The following is a 27,430-nucleotide window of genomic DNA, read 5'->3' on the forward strand; positions in this document are numbered from 1 at the left end:
AATACATTTTCTATTAAGCTGTTATTAACAGCAGTGTGATGTGGTTCCATTTATCCAACCACATTACACAGTTCCCTTCATAACTAGCATCAAGCTGATGATAAGTAAAATCTGACACAGGTCAGAAATGAACTAATAACTAAAATAGCCAGTCATGGATCAATAAGAGATACATATATCCATCACATATAAATGTAAAATGTTTACTGTATTCCCTCATCTTCCCCAACCAACTAGAAATTCATTTTCTGTATAACCACCTCAAGAAATTGAGTATTACATTCTCAAGAAGTGCTAAAATAATGGCAGCATGGAATGAGTCCTAGATGGAAAAAAGGAGCTTGGATTCTGTACTGCTCTGCCACAAATTAAGTGTTGTCTACCTTACAGCTTAAACAGTTTGTTTAATTTCACCACCTTCAGTCTTCCCATCTACACATGAAGTAAATTAAAAGGTTTCTAGTTCTGTGAATGCATCTATCATTCCCAAACCTTTAAGATATCCCTTAAATCAAACAGCTCCTTAAGAGGTAAAGAAAAATGTAACACAAAAAAGAAAAATAATCAATGTTCTCCCCCAAGTCATGTAAAACCCACCCACCAAATCATGCTCACCAAAAAGAAACATATTCTGAAGATTCATATATTAGTGATTAGTGTTTGGTCTCTAGCAGGATGAAGAACTGACCACCTTTTAGATTTTTCTTTTTGATGAAAATAACAGCTATCCAGTTAATCAAGTCCAATCTGCTTGTTACATAGACACACACACACACACACACACACACAGTCCCCAAAACAAAAACAAGGAACAAAGAAGTGACCACCTTAGTGGCAAGGTCTGTACTTAATCAGCCCACCTACTTGTCCAGTTCACCTCTATCTCTAAAGCAAAGCCTTCTTCTGTTCCTGGTGGTTACCCCTTGCTGGGCTGCTTCCTCCAGAACTTGACTGCTTCCACTTCCTTCCTTCCTAGTAGATTTTAAGTTACTGAAATCTAAGTAGCAAGAACTATTTAGATCTGTCTCTTGAACATGCAATTACCCAGGTCTCTCGTCCTGAAGACTTCAATGTATATTCCTTTGTAAAGATTTCAAAGCTAAATCTCCCTACGCAACTGTAACAGACTTGCTAAACTTAATGAAACTTGTCATTTACATATCCACAAGATTTACCCTCTTCTGATTCATTCCTTCAGTCTTTAAAACACGATCAGTATTAGAATACAACACCTCTTTGAGGGTAGGAACTCCCTTCTACACCTGTTCACATAGTACCCAGCACATGACACAGTGCTCTGTTCACAACTAGCATTCAAGAAAAAGAGTTTAATGATAAACCCTTGAAGGTTTAAAATTTCAAACCACGAGTTCATCCCTATTGCTTCTGCAAGTTACCTTAGTTCTCTTCTTCAGGCAATAACCTCAGTTTACTTTCTACCTACCTCTTGCACTTAATACCAGCCACATCCTAATGCTTAGAGATCTGGGCTCTACAAGCCAATCTGACTCTTGCTATGTGTGCTCATGTAGGCTCTTCTGCCAGGGGTTGTACATGCTCTTTTACCTTCACAACAACCATGCAAAGTGAGTATAATTATTCATACTTTAGAGAAACTAAGGTTCAAAACAGTTGCTTTGTCAAGATTATACAACCTCAGGCAGTGATACAGCTAGATTCAAAAAAAAAAAAAAAGATATGTATCACTTGGTGATTAAAGAGCTTATACACTATTCTGAGACAATTATAAAAGCTGTGGAGATTAAGTTGTAGAAACAGTAAGCAACAGAATTCTAAGTATGCATCTGAGTAATTAGGAACAACTTAACAAATGAAATGCGATTTGACCTGAACCTAGAAAATAACACAAGAAAAGTCATTTTTAAGTGTTAATGGGGTAAAAGTTCTGAAAAAGAATGGGCAGTGACAAAAGACATTTTTAAAGACTATATAACAGTGAAGCTTTGAAGGAAAGAGTTCTTTAAAAGAAAAAGATCTTTCATACATTTATTTTCAAGGGCCATTTTCTCATTCAATAAGTAGAGATTAAAACAAATAATATTAAATATATTAAATTAGGGAGGATAATTACTGTTTAAAATGGGAAAAGCTAAATTAAGAAGAGGTAAAACAAAAACCATAAAAACATATGTAATAATGATTTCTCCATAAAATATGCTGCCATGTCTCATCTGTTTATAATTCCTTAACTTTTCCCTAGCCATTAATAAGGCATCCTCGTCTTCATTCCTAGGACGCTTTACACTCTATAGGTATCTTCCACCTTGAAGTAATCAATTCTAGTAAGTTGGCTAGAAATCTAAGGCTCTGCCACCAGAAAATTCATGAACTTGAGCCTAGACTGAGTCATCAAATATGTCAAAGACTGAGATAATCCCGTGGGCAAAATAAGGATATCACTACCTAAACCCTCTACCTGACAACAATTTTGTAACAAATATTGTATTTGTAAAAGCATACCAACTATTTTAAAATACTGTCAACTAAAAAAAAATTGTCAGATCTTATTCTTTGGAATTATCTCACCATCGTTCATAGAACATCCTTGCCAGAAAACTTCTAAATCAAAAACAACTGCTGAAATTCGTGGTCAATACATATTTACTGTCAAGAATCTTTAGTTTCACTGGATACTGCTGTACCCATTAACTTTTTATTTTTTTAAGTGATTTTAGCTAATTATAGGATCAAAAAGTGCTGGAATAAACATGTACCTAGTCATAAACAGGAACACAAAAATTATACCTCAACTTGGCTTGAACCTAGTGTGTTTTTTTTAATTTGCTTAAGTGTCTTCCCAGGTGGTGCCGTTGGTGAAGAACCCACCTGCCGATGCAGGAGACATAAGAGACCTGGGTTTGATCCCTGGGTCAGGATGACCCTCTGGAGGACTGCATGGCAACTGATTCCAGTATTCTTGCCTAGAGAACACCATGGACAGAGGAGCCTGAATGGCTACAGTCCATAGGACTGCAAACAGTCGGACACGACTGAAGTGACTTAGCACATAGCACCTACAAGTAAGTCAAAAGAGTACATTTAAAAAAAATGATATGGTATTACAAAATCCAATGGGACTACTGTGGGGGAAAACATGCTAAGCTAATGTTCACCTGAAAGAGTAATGTGAGAGAATGACCAATAAAATTTTTTAAATTAAGGATAATGATAGTTGACTGGAACTACCAGATATCAATCATAAAGCTGAAATAATTAAAATGTGGTAATGGCACAAAAACACCCTGATGAATTAGAATAAAGCATCTGCAAACGAACCAACAGGAATATATTTATGTTCGAGATACATAAAAATAAGAATTAAATGTATGGAAAAATACACAGGAATATATAGGTTACAAGGGGCTTCCCTCATGGCTCAGCAGTAAAGCATCCAGCTGCCAATGCAGGAGACACAGGTTCGATCCCTGGGTCAGTAAGATCCCCTGGAGAAGGAAATGGAAACACACTCCAGCATTTTTGTCTGGAAAAATCCCATGGATAGTGGAGACTGGTGGACTATATAGTCCATGGGGTCACAAGTCAGACATGACTTAAGTGACTCAACAACAAAAATACAGGTTATACACAGTCCTCTAAAAGAGTAGGAATTCAACATATGCAAAGAAATGTTTAAATCAGCAGGAAAAGAATGGGTTATATTCAATATTGTATTGGGAATACTGGCTATCCATTTGGGAAAAAGACCCGATTATAGGTTTACAGTGTATCACATATAAATTTCTTAATGACTAAAGATATGAACATAAAGAAAATATTAAAATATATTTAATTTTCAGGTAAGGAAGACTGACAAATTTTACATAAAAATGTTAAAATGTTTCCAAAAGATACTACAAGCAAACATAGTGTATGTGAGGAAATACACAGAAGGGGTTAGTATACATAAAAAGCTCCTACAAACCAATAAATAGACCAGTTCAAAATATACAACTCAAAGAAAGGTGTGGCAGAGGAAATGGAGTAGTGAGGGATGGGCAGAAGGGAGAGGAGGACTGAAAAGAGGAGATGGTAAAGGAAGGGGGGAATAAGGGTAAAGGGAGCAGAGAAATAAGTAGGATTTTTACTTTTTTAATTAGCATCCAGCATTGCAAAGGAAAATGGTAAAAGAGCACTATCTGACACCACTGGCAAGAGAACAGCCTTTGGCAGGGTATTTGATAAAAATCAAAAAGTTTACTATATACACTGTTTCTGGAAATGTGTCCTACAGAAATACTAACGCTACTGTACAAACAATATATGAACAAGATTATTTACTGTGGTGCTGTTTGTAATGGCAAAATGATTGTAGATGTACCTCAATGAGGAAATGGTTAACAAATTATGATGCATCCAAACAAAGAAAAAAATTGCTTCAGAAAAAATAGTAAACCCATATGTACGGAAAGAAAACCATGACACATTAAATGGGAAATGCAATTGCAATATTATACAGCAAAGATGCTATATCATTATGCTATTGGCATTAAAATGTCTACAAGAATGTAAGTGAACTTTTAAAGTGATTACTTCGAGAAACTGATACTAGGAAAGAGGAAGGACTTTTCATGTCAAAATTTATATACATCTATGCTACAATGACTACATATACCTTTATAATTAAAAATGTTTAAGTGAAAAGCATATAATTAAAACATTCAAAACATTAAAAACTCATTTCTATACTATTCTTCAGAGATGTTCTTGATTATTATTTCATGTTTTGAAAGGTACAAAGTTCACCCAATCAATCATCCAATGATTACTTTATATTCAGAATGCTCTAGTAAGGCTGAAAGTAACATTCTAAAGAGTTTTGTCTTTTTGTGTTCGATAACCCCTTGTTAGATTCCAAGGCTTCCGGACAGCAAGAACTGAATCTTTTGAATTTTTCTGTTTCTACAACTGAGGTATTTGATACAATGCACATCATTTATACATGTTTGCTGAATGCTGAACTGAACAAACAAAATCATTTCCTAGTAAATTCCTAAAGGAATGAAGGTGAAAACTAACGGGAATTATAAATGGGACATCTCTGAACATGGAATCTTTTATTGGGGTAAAAAAATAATGGTAAAATCTATCCTACACTCTTAAATTTTCTAAAGCAGGATTTCTCACTCTTAACTACTGACATTTTGGACAGGATATTTTTTTGTTGAAGGTGAAGCAGTGTATTTCAGGATGCTTAACAGCATCCCCCAAACGTCTACAGAGCCAAATGTATGCTGTGGGGCAAAATTACCTCCGGTTGAGTACTGCTCTAAGGAGTTATTAGCAGAAGAATTAAAATACTTATGATACACCCAATAACCATCCCATGTCAAACTCCTCGTCAACTCTCACTTGAGAGTATAGTCAAGGAGGTAAGTCTCCCTGCTGCCAGGTAGTCTGGGTTGAATCCAGGCCCTGAAACTTTACTGACTGACTTCAAGTGAATCACTTCACTTCTCTGTGTGCCTAGTTTCCTCGTCTATAAAGTGATAACAATATTAAAACCTACCTAATAGATTAAGAGAATGTAATGAGTTAACACATGTAAAGGGTTTAGAGCAATACCTGATATATATTAAGTACTCAATGATTCATACCACACTGAATCTATAGACACAAATTAATCTCTAACAATCATGTATTAATTCACGACAGAAAGGAGGGAAATGGGTGACTCTCTCTGCCAGGTACTGGAATAGAGAGACCAAAGGCATGATATTTAGGTGGTGCTAGTATCGAGAACCTGCCTGTTAATGCAGGTACATGTAAGAGAGGTGAGTTTGATCCTTGTGTTGGGAAGATCCCCTGGAGGAGGGCATGGCAGCCCACTCCAGTGGGTCCACAGGATTGCAAAAAGTCGGACACAACTGAAGTGACTTAGCATGCACATACGTATAGCCTCAAGAAACTTTATGTCTAACAGAGATACCACACAAACATTATTACAATATGAACTGCTATAAAACAGACACAAAGACAATGCATAGGAAAGGTCCTAACCCACTATACTGGAAGAATTAGACAAGTTTCCTTCAAAAGATTCCTACTGAATATTAGAGGGAAAAATAAGGAATAGGGACTCAGAACCTGACACAATGCATACAACTGACAGCAGATCAGCATGGTTGGGAAATAAGAGATTAACTGGGTGAGAAGGACAGAAAAACTGGCAACTCATTAAGACCACATGTAATATTTAGGTATTTAACTTGATTTTGAAATATAAGAGTCACTAAAAGAATTTCAATATTGGTAAGACATACCATATTGTGAATTAAAATGAATTGTGGAGGAAAGACTGAGGAAGAGCAGTTAGAAAACTGTCGTACTGACATGCATAAGAAATTCTTTTAACTGACCTAAGAATGATGGAGATGTAGAAAGCGTTGTTTAAAAGCTATTACAAGATAAAATTAGGGACATTTGCTGCCTGAATGTATGTAAGAAAGTAAGAGAAAGAACAGCTGCCAAATTTTCTAGCAAGGAAAAGTAGATTGCTATTACCAAATAAATATATTACAGAGAACTAAAAGAAGTCTACTAGTCAGGATCTTGCTTCTCTTGGATGGTCTCTTATTCAAGTGCAAAATTAAGAGCAGTCCATTCAGGAACTGCTGCCTCCTAAATGGAGAGATTGCCTATTTCATGCTTTTTTTAAACATTGCTTAGACACCATCTCAGGTCTTTAGAGTTTTTCCAAGTTACTATGTAACATGTACTTGGCACTGGAGACACAAAGATGATTAACAGTATCTGTTTTCAGGGAGCTTTCATTCTAGATGTAAAATGACAAGACTGACAGAAAATATAAACAAAGAAATTAAAGAGAATATTGCAGGTGATCACAAGTGCTATGACTATAGCTAAGTGAGTACCAGAGCACATGAAATAAGTAAGAGGGGACAAGCATGGAAGATAATACATTAACAAAATATGGTGATGAATTAAATGTTAGGAAGGCAGAAAATACAGATGTTAATCCCTATGACTCTAAATTAGATATGAATATAGAACCCACTGGATCTGATATTTTCTTTCAAGACAAATAGAAACTGGATAGAAAGCTCGATAATCAAGTTTGCAAAGCCGAATGAGAGCGCTATTAATACAGAAGTAACTTGAGACCTGGAAATGGATGAAATAACTTACAGAAAATGAAATGAGAAGGTAGTGAAGGTCCAATGAATGTACGCTAATAAAGGGAGATAATAAGCACTCACATTCCTTGTACAGTCCTTACATGAATTAAGGTTCATATAATCATGCAAATTTGCTGGTTGTATCATTAGAGATCATTTGGTGCTGTCCATCATCTTATAGATGAAAACATCAGTGGATTTCGAAAGATCATATGCCTGATAAATGAATTTTTTTTCTCCAGGATATTTCACAGGCACCCTCTCCTTTGCACCCTGTTTCTGACTGCACATCCTCAGAACTTCATGGAAGTACATTTCCCAAGGTAACCAAATCAGAGCTATTTTGAAGTTAAAAAGTATACAAAACTTGCTAAGTCAAGCACCTCTATAAAATTTAATGCTCTGTCTAGATTATAATTTTCTGATTTTAGTTATCTACTTAGATACTTCTGATCATGTTAAATTAGTAATTCTGATTTTATTTAATATTTGCATTCCAAAATCTGCTAATATAGAGCCTAGAAGTTAAATCATTCTCAGCTTAACATAGACATTTCCAATTAGTAGAATTTTAATTTTCAGTGGGAAACTAGAAGGGTACACTAGTCTGCCTCTAATAACAAACATCTGGATATAATCTTAACCTTTTGCTTATGCTCATTTTAGGTGGGGAATGGGATATTTAGGGTCTAAAACATACATTATAGCATAATGCTATCAAATTTAGGTCACACACAATAATCCCCAATTCTTAAAAATGATAATTCCAGACCAAAATGATATGACTTGAAATAAAAAACCTTTATTGTAAATCTTCATGTAGCATATATTATTTCTCATCTGTCTATCAGTGTATGTGCATTACCTGTCCAACTAACCTCTGAGCTCCAGAAGGATATTTTTATATTTCTTTTCCACAAGAGCAAGTCCAGTGGCCTAATATATACTAAGCACTCGAATATTCACTAAGATTACATAATCTTATATATGGAAAGAAGTAATAGGTTCCCTGACTGAGTGATTCTCAGCTAGCGAGGGAAGCCAGGTGCAAGCACATCCTTGCCCTCTTCCCCTTTGAGAAGCATTGTCACTGATAGGTACTGATCCTGACAAGAAAGTGGTACATCTCAGGTGTCCTGGGGCAAAAAATAAAATCACTATGAATGACGTGTCTAGTGTAAAACTAATTTTACAGATGAAGAAGTGAGGTTCACAATTTGTCCAACCCTGGTTAATATTTTTTTGCAGATTGTATCGATTTACCTTTTGTTGACTGGTTTCAGGTTTGTAACTAAAAATGTTTGAAGACGTCTCAAGTCAGGAAATTAGTTCAGATGACCTTTTACTGTGGCCCTCATACTATTTTTAAAAATAACTATTTAGCCTGTTCAGTGAGAATCTCTTCCCCACATATACATATCATTAAACCTCTAAAAATGTTTGAACATTTTAATACTATTAGCCACATCAAATAGGATACTAGATAATGAAAAACTGTTCTCTAGGAAGTAATATTCTTAAATTCAATTAATAACAACCAAAGTTTGTTTGTTTCATATAAAATCTATAACTAAACATGAGCGGCATTACCAGGGACATTTTAATAAAATAAGCTTATTTATCTGCTGATTGTGTTAAGAAATTTCAAATTTAAAAAGGACCTATAAAGATGTGAAAACACTGTAACATTAATTTGTTTAAATTTTATAATTTTTAATAAATGTAAGTATTCTCTGAATCAAACTGGGATTAAAGGTTGACTCAACTTTTAAAGATGTGTGCAAGTAGATAGAAAATGAAGACAGGGAAAACACAGCATACAAAATTGTATGTAAACTTGTATGTACAAACCTTACTAACATAAAGAATAAAAATGCGTAAGGAAAATCCTAAAAGGATGTGGCAAAACACAAGATTTTGTCTTTGGGTAAGAAGATCATAAGTGACTTTTTCCCCTTTTACTACATTAAATATTTAGGAAAATAAGTTAATGGAGATTCGAGAAACTTTAAAAGGAAGAAATTATTTTTCATATTTATATGGTTAAGACAGAAATTTACAATTTAAAATAATTCAAATCAAAACATCTAGAGTTTTAAAATATATATATTTTAGGGTTTTTTTTAAACTGAGGTTTTCCAGGTAAATACATTTTTTGCCATGAATCATTATAGTTCCTATAAGTGTTTCAATACAGAAACACATGACAAAAAAAAAGATTTTCAAAGAAACAGTGTTAAATTTTCAATGAAAAATTACTTCAAACAAAATCATTTCATTGAATCTGAGTACACATATAAATTCTAGTTACTAGATATACATTTAGAAAGCACAACTAAGCTACAGAGAATAAACCACTTTCTTCAATATTACAACCACACTGTGATTTGTTCAGTATAAATTATTTTTTCATTTTAAGATATCCTTCATATAGCATAACCTGCCTCATCAAATCCATCACTCTGTATCTATCTCCTATGATACAGAAGAAAAAAATGTTTTATCCTAAAAAATATTCATTGGGATCAGCTTTCAATTTTCTATAAGTGTCATTGAGCCAGCAATCTTAAAAATTAAAAACTTTTGAAGAATAGATTTCAACTTTATATTAGGCTGGATTATATGCTTTGAAGTAGTATCCACAAAATTTTATAATCTAATATATATAATTAATTTAAATTATATTAGGAGCAAGAAGAGTTCTACCCCCTGGAAGAGAAAATGGCAACCCACTCCAGTATTCTTGCCTGGAACATCACTGTACAGTACAGGGAACTATACTCAAATATCTTGTAATAATCTACAAGGAAAAATAATCTGAAAATGAATATATATACATATATATACACACATATATATAAAACTGAATTGCTTTGCTGTATACCTGAAACCAATGCAACATTGTAAATTAACTATAATTTTTTTAAAAAAGATACACAATGAGTCATAACCATCTCCAAACATCATTGTGAATCCAAAAGTGGGGCAGTCATTCCTAAATAACTTAAGAAAACTTGGTAAAATCCAATATTATCCAATATCCAGAAATAACTCCATAATAACGCATGTAATGAACTTTCAAGCAATTAGCAAAGGAAAGGAAAGGGAAACTAATATTGTTTTAAGAGACTGCTACATGGGACTAGCTGGGTTAAAGATGAATCATCTTAATTTTTTGAGACAGAGAATATTTTTACCATTTCAAAGAAAAATTCAAGTCTCAGAGAAATCCAGTAATTTTACTAAGGTCATGCAGATAGCAAATGAAAGAGCTAGGTTACAAAACAGTATTAATTTAATTCAAGCATTATCATCCTTTTCTGCTATATCCCATGCTACCAGTCAGAGCATACAATCTGATGAATCTTTTCAATTCTAATGAAAATCTGAAAGAAAATACAAGTTTGACTATTTTTTTACACCTCACACATAGACAAATTTTAGAGGAATTAAGTCTTAAACTCATATAATTTTCCCGAAAGAAAACAGAATATGTACATCTTAGGCTTGATTTTTTTTTTAATCCAAGACTGCAACCTGTTTAAACAGAATCATATGAAGTTTTTAAATTTTTCTGTAGAAAGAGACCATAAATACAGAAAATGAAAAGATTGGAAACATTTACAATGTATATGCTAACAAAAGATTAATATCTGTAATATAAAAATATTTTAATTAATAAGAAAAAGACAACCTAATTAAAAATGGGTAAAATATACAAAATTAGCAATTCACAGAACAAGTTTAACGGCAAGTGAATATATGAAAACATATTCAACTTCATTAACGAAGCAATGAGACATTAACTTCTTACCTGTCAGACTGTCCAAAATCAAGATAAATAATGACACTAACTGCTGGGGGAGGGATGAACCATAACACCACTCATATAGCAAAGGCTGTATCGTGGAAAGCAATCAGTATACCTTTAAACCCAGCAATTCCACCATAGGGATCTATCTCATAGAATCAAGACCCCAGTTTTTAAGGATATGTACACAGATGTTCTATAAACAGAATAGTTCAAAGAAACAAAAACTGGAAATAAAATTAATATCCTTCAGTATGCAATATACTGACTAAATGACAGCACAGCCATCCCATAGAATATGATGTAATTACCAAAAAGAAGGGCTTCGCTGGTGGCTTAGTGGTAAAGAATCCACCTGCCGATGCAGGAGACCCAGGTTTGATCCCTGGATAGGGAAGAAACCCTGGAGAAGGAAATGTCAACCCACTCTCGTATTATTGCCTGGGAAATCCCTAGGACAAGCAAGCCTGACGGGCTACAGTCTATGGAGTCACAAGAGTCTGACATGACTTGGCAACTAAACAACAACAACAACAACAAAAGACTACATTGGAAATACTCCGGTTAACAGTGTATTACAAGGAAAATGAAAATTATAGTACTTCTTTTCTTTTTTATAATAGTAATGAAAAATCCCTCTATGTATATGTGTTTATTTTTATACATGATTATGTGAAAATAAAGAAATACATGGAAGAATTTATATCAGGCTATTAAAAATGGCTAAGAGAGAAGATAAGTCATCTCCCCAAAAGGGCTTACATAAAAAGTAAGAGCTTTACATAAAGTCATGAATGATTTTTAAAAACCAAAAAACTCAGTGGAAATAAATATAAGTCCCTAATGAATTAGACTTTAATATATAATCACTTTTTAAGGCACTTGTTCCTTAGATAGCAGTAAGAAAACACTTTATTTCTTTGAACCAAGTTCAATTATCACTTGTTGAGCATTCTCTATGTGCCAGACACTGTGCCAATTTTATTGCATGGGTTATTTTACTTATGAGTTCATGCTCGCTCAGTCATGTCTGACTCTTTGTGGCCCAATGCACTGTGACCCGCCAGGCTCCTCTACCTGTGGAACTTTCCAGGCAAGAATACTGGAATGGAGTTCCATTTCCTACTCCAGGGGATCTTCCCGAACCAAGGATTGTACCTGTGTCTCTTGCATCTCCTCCACTGGCAGGCAGATTCTCTACCACTGGCACCATGTGAACTTCTAAAGTTAGGTACTGTCTTCTCATGAATGAAAGTGAAGTGCAAGTGTTAGTCACTCAGTTGTGTCCAACTCTTTGTGACCCCATGGAGTGTAGCCCGCCAGGCTCCTCTCGAATTCTCCAGGCAAGAATAATCCTGACTCAGGGATCAAACCCGGCTCTCCTGCATTGCAGGCAGATTCTTTACCGTCTGAGCCAACAGGGAATAAATGACATTTTAGACACTGTCAACTTATAAAACTGCACAATGGACCATGGATACAATTTTTAGGGACACAAAAATGACTCTCATCACAACTCTGCCCCCCCAACCAAAGGAATGATCTCTCTCTTACTCTATTAATGAATGAAAACATCAATAAGAATATAAAATCCTTCCTTTATACAATAATGCTATCAATGCTATTATGATTAACAATTAAATGAAAGAAATTAGTATAATCTTCCTGAAAGTAACTTCACAATATGTACTAAAAGCATAGAAACTGTCTATACCTTTTTTATTCAGCAATATTACTCTCAGAAAACCTTTTATAAAATAATTGAAAAAAACACAAAAATGTTTACTGAAGCATTTTTGGTAAAATTACATTGAAAAACAAGTCCTACAATAGGTGTTTAGTTAGATAAAATTATGATATTATGCAGCCTAAATTTATTGGCATACCAACAAAGGTCTGAGTGGCTGCTAGGGACTTGAGAAGGGGAAAATGTAGAGTTGTTAAATGAGTACTGAGTTTGTTTATAAGATGGAAAAGTTCTGGAAACTGATGGCATAACAATGTGAACATACTTAACACTACTGAACTATATGCTTAAAAACAGTGAATAAATTTCATGCTATCTGTATTTTACCACAATTGAAAACAGCATTTACCAAAGTAAAAAAAGTTTTAAAGTCTATAGTACATGATTAAGTTAAATGGGTTGAAAAATGAAGTGGCCCCATTTTTTAAAAAAAGAACTAATATTTCCTATATGAAGAAAAACATACACAAACTATAAAAGAGGATTTTACTATATTAGAAGCATTTTATTCTGAATTTTGGCTCCACCATTTACTAGTTTTATGGCCCTGGGTAAGGTGTTTAGCCATTTTTCAGCCTCAGAGCCTCCTGGTGACACAAGAATTAAAAAAAAAGAAAATCCCTACTTGACATGATTTATTAAATATTGACTACACTAAATGTGATAAATGAATAAGTATAAAGAGTTTAGTACAATATTTGGTGTGTAGTAAGTGTTTTTCAGTGGTCATGTATGGATGTGAGAGTTAGACTATAAAGAAAGCTGAGCACAGAATTGATGCTTTTGAACTGTGGTGTTGGGACTCTCTTGAGAGTCCCTGGGACTGCAAGGAGATCCAACCAGTCCATCCTAAAGGAGATCAGTCCTGGGTGTTCATTGGAAGGACTGATGTTGAAGCTGAAACTCCAATACTTTGGCCACCTGATGCGAAGAGCTGACTCATTGGAAAAGACCCTGATGCTGGGAAAGATTGAGGGCAGGAGCAGAAGGGGATGACAGAGGATGAGATGGTTGGATGGCATCATCGACTTGATGGACATGGGTTTGGGTGGACTCCGGGAGTTGGTGATGGACAGGGAGGCCTGGGGTTGCTGCAGTTCATGGGGTCACAAAGAGTCGGACTGAGCGACTGAACTGAACTGAAGTGTTCATCAATCTTGCCTACCATTACTGTGTAAATGCATCAAAATAAGAATAGTTCTGAATTCTGAATAAAGGGATTAAGCATCCACTGGTTCATTTGGACTTTCTAGTTTTACTCAATAAACACTATCATTTATTATTTGAGCATTTGCTTAAAGATGGCACTAAGCTAACAACTATTAAAAAATAAAATTCTTCAGGATTTTTAAATCAAACAGAATTGTTGGTTTGCTTAAGTAAGGAATCAAAGACCACACAGTGACTTAAAATTTAATGAACTACAAAAGGACTTCATATTATATGACCACTAATTTACAAGGATTTAAAAACTGATACCAATTCTCTATATAGCTATGCCAAAACCTCTAAGTAATATAGTAGAAAAAATAGTTGAAAATAATTCTGAAGTATCTCACTAACGATAAAGCTGATTCCCCCAATAAGAGATTTAATTTTATCCTTAAGTTACACAAAGAACCACAAAACAAGATTGTTTACAATATAAAACTTGTTGCAAGTATATAACAATGAAGTGTGTTCAACTAACACAATACTGTAAATTAACTATACTTCAATTTTAAATAAGTCAAAATTTAAAAAAAATTTTAAAGGATGTCCAAGTCCAAAAGAACTCAATTTGAGTTACAATTTGCTCTTAATAGCTGTGAAGTATGGCAAATTATTTATTTCACATGCACCTCAGTTTCTTCCACCTACCTCACAGATTCTTGTAAAAACCAAATAAAATATATACAAAGCCTGACACAAAGTTTACCTTCAATGCATTAATTCACTCCCCTATCTCCCCTTGAGAAGTGGTAGTTTCCAGAACAGAACACTTTTACACATAGCCAAGGGAAAACACCTTGGCTATATTTGGTGCTTCTATTAAATCAGACTTAGCTCCTGAGGGGCTACTATAAAATTCTAGGGAAAAGTCTAGGGTATAAATCTATGTCCCCAATGGCTACCATATTTTTCTGACAAAAAATGAACATGCAATAAATGCTAGCTAAATTGAACTGTATTTATCAGTTCCCATTCTAATCCATCCTAATCCCTAGCTAAATACTTAGCAATTCTTTCACCCCAAAAAATATTTAAAAGGATTTATAATTGCCTTGGAATGAAACAAGAAAGTATATACAAATATACGTAATCTGATTATAATTTCTATGGTTTAAAAAAAGCAAGGTAATTAGGATGAAAAGAAAACTCTATTTAACATTCATGCAATTCTTACATGGTACTGGCTATACGAAGAAGACAGGCTGTTTTGAGAGTCTAAAGCAAATTATTTTTAAATTAAGCAATTAGTGCTTCAGTTTTTCCAGTGTAGGTGTATACACAAAGAGAATCTTAAGACATATCTGAGAACATTCTGAACTACTTAAGTTTTTTAACTGAAATAAACCACTTCCTTTAAAAGCCCACATAATTTTAAAGCAGAAAGCCAATTAGTTCTGAAGCTTTCTGTGCAAGTATAAAATTCTTCTAACTGCTTCAATAAAATTAACTCAGTGAAAAATTAATGAGAAGACTTTTCAAAGAAAAATATACTTAAAAGAGGAAATCAAAAAATTCCAGCCAAATAGAACTCCCTATGAAAAGATTAAAGCAAAATAAAATATATATTTAAGTACATTAGTGAAAAGTTCATATAAATTCAGAACTGTTCATAACATGCTATATTAATAATTTTTCTTTGTAAGGTACACTTTTCAAGTTAATCATAATCTTTACTTCAAGGATAAAAATCTCATAATATATTTGACCTGAGAAGGGAGAAAAAGAGGTTACATATCCTCCTAAAAATTTAATATCACTATTATGTCTATTTAGTTACTTAGGTTATGCTGAAGAAAGAAATACAGTGCAGTTAAGTTTAAAAAAAAAAAAAGGCCTTATTGCAAGTGTCTACAGCTCTGCTTTATCTTTAATTTCTTATAATCTTCTCTAGGGAACAATTTGCCATTGAGAAGCAAGACTAGACTATGATAATCATCATCTGAGTACAGTTACAAATAATACTTCATAGATATTCAAATAGTAGTATACACTATAGTAGATATCCACTATATGACATTTAAGAGACTATTAATACTACAAAACTATCAAAACAATGCCTGCAAATTAACTATATCCTCATGTAAAATTAGGCTCTATTTTGTAAATGAAAACTTCACTTGAAAGGTAAAATGAGAATAAATTCAAAAGGGAAAGGAAAATTATGCATAACAGGTTTCTAAGCCGTATGAGCAAACCAATTCTACTCAAGAAAAATTTTAGTATTCAAGTATATTTCTCCAAAGCCTCCAACACTTGTAAACAATGATTTTTCTTAAAGCTATGATTAATGCAATGGACATACCAATTCTAAGAACCATATAAAATGCTAAATGTATTTTTTTGGCCACACCACATGGAACGTAGGCTCTTACATCTGTGACCAGGAATCAAACCTGTGCCCTTGCAGTGGAAATGTGGAGTCTGAACCACTGCTTGGCCAGGGAAGTCCCTAAAATGTTAAATTTAAATTATGTGTGACTCCTTCTTCCGTACTTGTGGACCAACTACTTTTTCTTTAATGTTTACTTTTTTTTAGATCAAATATTTTTCTAAAAGAATCTAAATAAACCCAGTGTTAGAAAAAGCCTCAACAGCAATCAAAAGAGTTCAAATGCTTAATTTTACAAAGAAGCATTCATTCTGTCGAGAACTTTCTCTTCTAAGGTTGACTAATTATAAAATTTTAGAGCATAAATAGTAAGATTCTTCTGCCCAAAATTTTCCTTTCAAACAATAATAAGATGTACATTTCAATTTCTGGATTTCTTTGTGGAAAAAAAAAATGCTACTTAGTTTTATAGTTTTGGTAGTGAATCCCTCCCCTCCTGGTAGGTTTAAGGTGACAAAAAACTATCAACAGAAAACAGACTGTCCCATGATTTTAACCCCTAAATATATACTCCTTTAGCAGTTCACCCATACAAATGTGTAGCAAAACTATGTGCTAAGCTAGTCTAAGGTTTATTTATACTTGCTATAATGGTTCAATATTACATATGCTTATAAAATGAACTCAAATGTTGTCTAAGTTAAGGAGAAACATAAATATTTAATACATCACCTTAGAAGTTGAAGAGTTCTAACTTATTACAGGATAAAAGGTTAATTTTCACATAGACATTAAGTTCTCATTCCAAAATTCTAAGAATACAAATACACTGAGGGATTTCCCTTTTAGTAGAGTGGTTAAGAATCCACCTCCCAATGCAAGGGATGTGGGTTTGATCCCTGATTGGGCAACTAAGCCCATCATACTCAGTGCTACAACCACTGAGCCCGAGCACGGCAGAGCTCAAGTGCTGCAGCTGGAGAAGGCCCGGTGTGCGCAACAAAGGCCCACACACCTCAGAGGGCCCAGTGCAGCCAAAACACGTGTGTGTGTGTATGCTCCCAAATAAGCGCAATTAAAAAAGCTTTCTCCTAGACTTCAGTGGTATGTTACCACAGAGACAGGATACTATAGTCAGGGGAATTATTATATACCTGAGCATCTAAGGTTTTGGAACAAAGTCTGTAGTACCACATCCCCGAAAAGAAATTATTCACAAACGTCTCAGGTTATCTAGCTTCACCGCTATTTGGGGCATTTAATCTAATCAAGTGTTGCTGGGAAGACTGTTGTTATTTTGTTCCTAAGTCTGACTCTTCTGAGACCCCATGGACTGTAGCGCACCAGGCTCCTCTGTCTATGGGATTTCCCAGGCAAGAATACTGGAGTGGGTTTGCTGGAAAAATATATCCAGTTAAGAAGACAAAGTAAAGATGTTTCTATCTCATTTTCCCCTCAAAAACCATACCCTCCCTTCACACACACACACACACAAACACACAATAAAAGATTTAAAAAAAAAACAGAAGAAAAAAGTGAAAAAGAAGCCAGCCGAGCTTACAAGAAATACAGATTGAAAAAATCAAAACAAACAAAAAATACAACTACTTTCAGAAATTTAAAAAGCCATGCTAGAAGTATATATGATAGAAAACTGTAGAGCAATGTCTGCAAGACCCTCCAGAAAAAAAAGACAAGCCAAGGATTATTATTTTAATGCAGATATAGGTCACAGAATCATTTTTATATATTCAACAACTTAGGGAAAATTTCAAATGTATATTTTGGGGGGAGGGGAAGGTGAGAGATGGAAAAGATGTCAAACAAGTAATAATAGAGGCCTAATCACGAGAAACCAATCAAGCTTAATATAACTACAGTTGGTTAAAAACTAAGGAAAAATTGAGTACAAAATCTAAGGAAAGTGTTAAAATTTTTGGCACTACATTGAATAATATGACTAAAATCATCAGGAGATAAAGGGAAAGAAGAGGTCAAGTATGAAAAAGTGTAACTCTGATGAGCTCAACTTTTAAAGTGAGGACTCATCAAAGAACTGATTAAAGTCAGTAATTCAGTTAATAAGGTTTAAAAAAGAGGTATAAAGATAAATACTTCCCCTAAAAACTTAAAATATTAATAAAAATTATAAGAAAGAGGAGGTGAAGTATGTGTGTCAATTTCTTCATCTTTCATAAGACATCAGCACAAACATACTGTTTAAAGTTGACAAAATTTTTTAAAATGGTAACATGTAATTATTCTGTAAAATTTGAAAAGTAACAAATATACTTTGGATTAGTCAGACAGAATTTATATTACTGACATTAACCTATGAAATAACTATAAAAGTACATTGGACAACAAAGAAAAACTGAATAAACTTCAAAAAGTAAAATGTACCAACCACATTCTCTGATGAAAGCACAATGAAATCAAAAATTATAACAAAAATAGCAAATAAAAATCCCACAGCAAACTGGGATTTAAGAAAAAAAGAACACTTCGATTCTTGACTTGAAAAGAAAATCAAAATTAAAATGGGGATTATCCAGAAAATAACAATAGCTCTGAAAGAATACAGAAAATAGTAACTAAAAGAATCCACATGTTACAGCAAATACAGTTTTCATAAGAAAAACAGTAGCTACAGAGACAAAAGTTAAGAAAGAGAGAATGGGAACAATGCATTTCAACTTCAAGGGAGTAGGGAGAAATAAGAAAAGTGCAGAACTCGGATTTCAATCTAACAATATATTTCTTAAAACAAAGACAAACAAATACCAGAAATGTGTAATGCAAAATGCTATCTTCTGTTGAATCTAAATGGCAAGTTTATAAGTACTTGATACATTATTCTCTGTTTGACATTTCACACTACTACTACTACTAGACAATGTTTGCCACAATGCAAAACAAAATCATCTGTCAACCAGATGAAATAGATCATTTACTCAGAAAATTAAAACTTCCCAAGCTGACCTTAGAATATTGAGAAAGATAATTTTCTATCATAAAACAAATTTCACTGACCTTCAAATTATAATAAAGAAAATTCTAAATTCTCTAAAAAACTATCACAAGAGAAACCAAAACATGACAAACACATACGTACAATTGTATAATTTTATGAATAGACAATTTTCCAGTAGTCATGTATGGATGTGAGAGTTGGACTGTGAAGAAGGCTGAGCGCTGAAGAATTGATGCTTTTGAACTGTGGTGTTGGAGAAGACTCTTGAGAGTCCCTTGGACTGCAAGGAGATCCAACCAGTCCATTCTGAAGGAGATCAGCCCTGGGATTTCTTTGAAGGAATGATGCTAAAGCTGAAACTCCAGTACTTTGGCCACCTCATGCAAAGAGTTGAACCATTGGAAAAGACCCTGATGCTGGGAGGGATTGGGGGCAGGAGGAGAAGGGGACGACAGAGGATGAGATGGCTGGATGGCATCACGGACTCGATGAACGTGAATCTGAGTGAAATCCAGGAGTTGGTGATGGACAGGGAGGCCTGGCGTGCTGCGATTCATGGGGTCGCAAAGAGTCGGACACGCCTTAGCAACTGAACTGATGAATAGACAAAACAATTTTAAATAAAATATTTTCAAATAAAATCCATTCCACTAAAAAATATATATATACCATGACCAAACAGGAATGCTCCAATATTACAAGACTAGGCCAATACTAGAAACTCCGTTTAATAATGTAATGTTTACTGCCTAATGAAGACAGTTTATTTTTTTCTCACCTTTGACTATGTGGATCACAATAAACTATGGAAAATTCTTAAAGAGATGGGAATACCAGACCACTTTACCTGCCTCCTGTATGCAGGTCAAGGGGCAACAGTTGGAACTGGACATGAAATAATTGACTGGTTCAAAATTGGGAAAGGAGTATGTTAAGGCTCTATATTGTCACCCTTATTTAACTCCTATGCTAAGTACATCATGTGGAATGCCAGGCTGGATGAATCACAAGCTGGAATCAAGATTGCTGGGAGAAATTTCAGCAACCTCAGATATGGAGATGATAGTACCCTATGGCAGAAAGCAAAGAGGAACTAAAGAGCCTCTTAATGAAGGTGAAAAAGGAGAGTGAAAAAGCTGGCTTTTATAAGTCAACATTGAAAAAAGGAATATCACAGCACCTAGTCCAATCACTTTTTGGCAAATAGATGGGGAAAAAATGGAAACTGGGACAGACTTTATTTTCTTGGGCTCCAAAATCACTGCAGATGGTGACTGTGGCCATGAAATTAAAAGACACTTGCTCCTTGGAAGAAAAGCTATAACAAACCAAGACAATGTATTAAAAAGCAGAGACTTCACTTTGCCAATAGAGGTCCATATGGTGAAAAAGGTATGGTCTCTCCAGGAGTCATGTGCCGATATGAAAGTTGGACCATGAAGAAGACTGAGCACCCAAGAATTGATGTCTTCGAACTGTGGTGCTGGAAAAGACTCTCAAGAGTTCCTTGGACAGCAAGGAGACTAAACCAGTCAATCCTAAAAGAAATCAACCTTGAATATTTATTGGAAGGACCGATGTTGAGGTTATCTCCAATACTTTGGCTACATGACATGAAAAGCCAATTCACTGGAAAAGACCCTGATGCTGGAAAAGACTGAAGGCAGGAGGAGAAGGGGACAACAGAGGATGAAATGGTTGGATGGCATCACTGATTCAATGGACATGAGTTTAAGCAAACTCTGGGAGATGGTGATGGACGGGGAAGCCTGGCATGCTGCAATCCATGGGGTGACAAAGAGTCGGACACGACTTAGCAAGTGAACAACACTAAATGAAAAAGACGACTAAAAAAACAAGACAGGCTATAAGACATTTAAAAATTAACAGTAACATAAAGCTACAGTAATTGAAAATTTGATACTGGCCCAGAACAAGACAAAAAAATAGAACAGCACAGAGTCTCAAAAAATGCAAGACAGATGGAGAGAGGAAAATTTAGCATACATCAAAGATGGCATTTCAAATCAGGTTAAAAAAGAAAAAGGACATGTAATACAACAAAAAGTAACTGTGAAAAACTGAGCTATCGAAAAAGAAAAAATGTTGGAAACTGTGTTTCTTCCTTACCCCCTGTAGCAGCTAAATCAAACACTCAAATGTTTTTTTTAAAAAAGAGAATCTGCTAAACACAGAGAAGACGCAATTTTTTAAAATTATCTTGTAGTAAAGTAGAACTTTCAAACAAAAACCCATTAAAAGATTAGTAAACTTTAATATACTTTATTAAATTTACTTTTAATGTACTTTATTAAATTTACTTTTTAATATACTTTATTATTAGTATTAAATATTCATTTTATGAATATCAAATTATTGTTTATTTTAATATATTTTATTAATTTACTTTATAAATTTTAATATGAATTAGAAACTTTTAATACAAAGCTTTAATATTTATATATATAAAATCAACAATTTGTCTTATAAATGATCTAAAAGATGACAAAGAAAAAATATTTTCCATGCACATAACAAAAGGATTAATTTTCTTAGAATTTAAATATAAAAATCAAATACATTAAATACACACACACATATATTCCTAGAAGTCATTATGAAGGAGAGCCAGCAGAAAAATCGTCAAAGATTAGGAACAGGTAGTTCTAAGAAATACAAATAGATTCAAACATGTGACAAAGTAGTCAGTTTCACTCATTTAAGACATATAAACAAATGATAAGAATACTTTCCAATTATCAGGTTGGCATAATACCCAAAAGAGCAATAATCCTATCTGTGAGAATTTGAACAAAATGCACTCATAAACGTGTGGGAAGGAAATTAGCACAGGTTCTATTAAGGACAATTAGACAATATCTATCAAAAATTTTAAAGTACATACTTATGGGCCTAGAAAATCAATCAGTAGAAACACAGGATGTTAATTCAGGAGTCAGTAGTAATAATAAGTTAAAATGTTAACATGGGCTATTTAATATGGAATTCTAGGTGGCTTTTAAAAAGAATGAGATTGATGTCTATATGCTGGTAAGGAAAAACCTGCAATATACTTAGAATGCGAAGTGATACAGATATTGAAGTGTTACAGTATCCTCCCATTTGTATAATGTTATGTATACAAATCTGATATGTCTAACACAAAAATAGTTTCCAGAGAAATATAAAACTTTTTTTTACAGATTTGCTTTACAGCTTCCTCTAGGGAATAAGATGTGGAACAGTATTTAAGAGTGAAATTCACTTTTTACTTTAAATTCTTTCCTACATGTATGTGCCAGATATATTCTAAGCTGGGAATATAGCAATAAAGACCTTACATTCATAGAAGTTGCACGGTTGTGGGGGGGAGATTAGGGGGATTACAAAGAAGAGGAGGGAACTAAAACTGTGTGCACACACAATGACAGACGATGTAAGGGTTGTGAGGAACAATAAGGCAGGCTTACCAGAAAAAGGGGCTAAATGTATGGCAGAGGTTATGATTTTACATGAGGTGGCAATAAAAAGGAATACAGTGAATTACAGGTACACAAGACGGTTCCCCTATCCCAGGATTAGGAGTAAAGTGATACATAAACTACAGCCTCAAGATCTAATTACCAGGAGGAGAAATGGAGGGGAAAGGGCAAAGCACTACAGAAGCAGAGGAAACTAAGGTAGGTGTTCTTGGGTGGATTTGGGTAGTGAGTAACACAAAGAGAAACCAGATGACAAAAGGTCTTATAATAAAATGAAGGGTTTAAACAGGGCAACAGAAAATCAGAACTACATTTTGGAAAACTCACTCTACCTGTATTGTAGAAAGTGTCTGAGAGAAAGTAAAAAAGCCAGTTAAATATTTTAGGAATTCCGCCCAAAGCTAATAGTCTTTAAGAGAAAAAGCAGTAATAAGAACAAAGAAAATGGATTAAAAAATGGACAATCAATCTGTACTTGAGGATTCCATATTCATGGATTCAGCTAGTCACTAAAAACCACGACTTTCAGCACTTTGCAGTCTCTTGTGGACAGTGTAGAACAGTAAAAAATTTTAGTAGCCCAACATGTATGTTGCCAACTGAGGTCAAATAAGATGCATTCTGCCTTCTTGTTTCAACTCTCATAAAGCAGCATCCTTTTTCATGACCTCTTGAATGCCACATTGTTCACCCTGTAATATTAGTTGGTGATTTTGCTGTTTAAAATGGTCCCCAAGAGTAGTCTGAAGCACTGTCTAGTGTTAAGCACAAAGCAGCTGTGACGCACCTTACAAATTAAAAAGATGCATAGTAGATAATGTTAGTGTTAGGCATTAAGTTATAGTGCTACTGGCTATGAGTTCAATTTCAATGAATCAATAATATATATTAAATAAAGTGTCTTTAAACATACATAAAACAAGGTCATGTATTGACTGTTTGACAAAAATGTTGTGACCAGAAGATCATAGGAACCTAACCTTGTATGTCTTATGGGAGCAATGGTTCAGTTTTTGCAAAGTCAGTGTCTGCCTATTTCATTCAGTGTTCACTCATTTATGACTTTATAAAATATAACTACCACAAACATGAACAATCAACTGTATACGTACACACATGTAATTCCTTATTCATAAAGAAGAAGGCGATGGCACCCCACTCCAGTACTCTTGCCTGGAAAATCCCATGGACGGAGGAACCTGGTGGGCTGCAGTCCATGGGGTCGCTAAGAATCAGACATGACTGAGCCACTTCACTTTCACTTTTCACTTTCATGCATTGGAGAAGGAAATGGCAACCCACTCCGGTGTTCTTGCCTGGAGAATCCCAGGGACAGGGGAGCCTGGTGGGCTGCTGTCTATGGGGTCACACAGAGTTGGACACGACTGAAGTGACTTGGCAAAAAGAAGAAATAATAGGACTGGAATCAATTACAGGGCTTCTCAGGGGCCTCAGTGGTAAAGAATCTGCCTGGTAAGGCAGGAGACTTGGATTCGATCTCTGGGTCGGGAAAATCCCCCAGAAAAGGAAATGGCAACCCACTCCAGTATTCTTGCCTGGAAAATCCCATGGACAGAAGAGCCTGGCAGGCTATACAGTCCATGGGGTCACAAAAGAGTTGGACACAATTTAGCAACTAAACAACAATAATCAATTATAAGAAGTAAATGAGGGAACAAAATCAACGATGATGCTACCTAGGTTTCTGGCTTGAGCAACTGGGAAGATGCTGATATTGCTAATAAAGAGAGGAAACAGGAGGGGGTCGCAGCTTGGATCAGGAAGATAAAGATGTCAGCTTCGGAGAGTGTAATGTCATGCATCCCATACACACTGTAATAAACATAACAATGTGTTTAAGTACCCATTCTCCCATCCCATTTGAGAATCACATCTTTGACCATCTGCAGCTATGTCTTATAACTAGAAGGATGCTTTCCTTTAAGTCATATAAACCAGGCATGTCAACATCAGAAATGTGTACTTTATCAAATGTTTTATTTTCCACTGCCATCTTTGCAATTATATTATCCATATTCACCATAATCTATACTTTAAGAACGTTTCTATGTGAGTCCTCAAAAGTAAAAATATAAATTCTACCTTTTGGAAAATAAGAATTCTGAATGACAAATAGCTTCAAAGAAAGTCTACACAACCAGGTAGTGCATTTTTCAACTTGTTTACAGAAACCTTTATGATAAATTATTAAAATATCACTCTGAAATATTAAGCTTATATTAAAAATCTTAATGGATAAATTGTGATGTTTTCACACCTGATTTTAGAAAATCCCAGAATTATAATTTATTCCGATGTGGCTTTTACAAAAATGTATACATACATTCAAAATGTGACAAATCTTTTGCATCTTAGAAATTAAAATTACAATATACAACTGCATACACTGAGCTTTATATAATTACAAAAGAAAATTAATAAAGGATTTGTATCAATCCATCCCTATCTAGTCAGCATTACCTTCATTTATAAAAGTAACAGAAAACAATTTCTACGCTACTACTAAACTGATTTTACAAGTAAATATACACTTGTATGAACACCAAACAGAAACTTGATACACAGTTATTCCTCAATATATAACTGTGTACTTGCTAATTTGCAATGGTCCACATATTTAAAAGCACCAGACTAGTTTTACCCTTGGTATGGCAATTAGTTGTATGACCTCCCACTGACCACAAGAAATTAAATACAGTACACTGGGAACAGTTATTACTATTTATATGAGGGGGGAAAAGGCAGAAAGAAAAGTTCAAGAAAGAAAGATTCAAAGCTAAGGCAGGGGGGCGGGGAAGAGGAGAGGTTAGAATACCAGTTCAGTAACTAGGAAATAGGAAAAAGAACAACTGAAAAAGAAATGATAAGCAAAGTGTTCTGTACAGAAGTGATACCTTGTTCTTTGCAATTAATGGGAAGAACCATAACCAAAAAGACCAACCAAATGCAAGACAGAAAAACATCTGTGAACAACAGCTTTTTTAAAAAATCCAAAAAAGTGAAGAGGAAAAATGGTCATTTTAAATATCTTGTATTTTGTATCATTTAGAATATAATTACAACATTATTTCTATTCTTAAGGTATACTATTAATATTTGAGCATAACACAAATAAAAATGGCTCGCACTTCAAGGTCGACATCTGAACTGGAAAATAGACCAAAAACACTTAGCATACCTGAGCTACCAAGACAGCAGTCAATCAATAAACAGTAGCTGGTGCAGAAGATGCACTTAGTGCAAGCAACTGTCCTCACCAGGAAAATATCCATGAGTAAGCAGGCACTAGTCTCTCTACCCCCCGGAGAAGGAAATGGCACCCCACTCCAGTATTCTTGCCTGGAAAATCCCATGGACGGAGAAGTCTGGTAGGCTACAGTCCACGGGGTCTCTTTACCAAAGGCCAATGGCCAAAGGCAGAAAGGACAGTGGGTCTTCCTGGTTCCACTCTCTGAATCTCAGAGACTGTGACACTTTCTTAGTCAATGGGGCAAGTGCCTGTCAGGTATGCGCCAGTAGCCATCACAACAGAAATACAGAGACCTATTTAAAAATTGTTACCTTCCCGATCACCTTGTAATATAGACTATTTTTCCCCTAAAATCATAACATCATAAATAGAAGTCACAATCCGGATCATCCAGCAAAGGGAGATCTAGTTCACTCTACAAGATCTGCTGTATGGCTTTAAAAGTACTGTATTTCCACTCGAAAATTAGCTTGTTATAAAAGATAATACAACAGTAACGCTGTTTGATTTCAATATGGATTAAATATGTATTTGTGGATTTATGTGCAAGGGGACCACTTGGGCAGCATTTAATCTATCAAGAATTATTGTCAGTTCTAAACAAACACTTAGAAGACAATTCACTTCTAAACTGGAGACTGCCCACAGTATATAAATCTAGTTGATGAGTCATAGACTACTAGTTCAAAATAACTAAAATAGCCAATTGAAGTTCAAGACTAGAAAAACAAAATCAGCAGTTGGGTAATTTAAACTTCAAAAGTGATCACAATATATAACTTGTAATTTATATGATCTAAGCATCAGTAGGATACGCACTGAAATCTGCAGTTAGAAACAAAAAGTGAAAATGTCACAGTGTTTAGTCAAGAACAACAAGGACATAAGGCTGGCTTAAGCTTTCCCACGAAAACACTGGATATAAAAACATCATATACAACTAAAAATATTAGGATATTGGGATGTCATTCTGAAAATAAACAGAAACAAGAAATATTTTAAAAAATTATCAAATGCAGACTAAAGTAGTAGTCAGAGAAAAATATTTTTTACTGGGAAAATATAGCTATTTTGTTCTCATTAAGAAACAACATTTTATAGACTACTTTTTTCCTACAAGAAATAACTAATAACATTATCTTCTAACAAAAAAGGTGCTAATTTCTAATCAGCAATATTCCTTGGTATTCCTAATTACTAGAAAATACAAATTAAAAATTCAAGTTGGCCAGGTGTTATTCCTAGTATTAGTAACTCCTTTCATTCTACTGATTTCTTTAAGGGAGCGATTCTCAAGTAGAAGTAACCCATCAGAATTAACTGGGGACCATCCTGAAAATACACATTTCCAAATGTCATCCCTCAGAAATGACTCGCCATGTCTGGAGTGAAGTCACAATAGCTATGTTTTCAAAAAAATTTCCCCAGTGATTCTGACTGCTAGTTG

The 27,430-nt window shown here is 34.4% G+C and overlaps 1 protein-coding gene across 1 annotated transcript in view; it reads right to left on the bottom strand.

Annotated features, from left to right (window-relative positions):
- The window catches only part of HBS1L (HBS1 like translational GTPase), an 86,773-nt gene that overhangs the window by 36,679 nt on the left and 22,664 nt on the right, over positions 1–27,430 (bottom strand). The window lies entirely within an intron of this gene.

Source organism: Capricornis sumatraensis, chromosome 13, assembly GCF_032405125.1.
Source record: "Capricornis sumatraensis isolate serow.1 chromosome 13, serow.2, whole genome shotgun sequence".
NCBI lineage: Eukaryota > Metazoa > Chordata > Mammalia > Artiodactyla > Bovidae > Capricornis > Capricornis sumatraensis.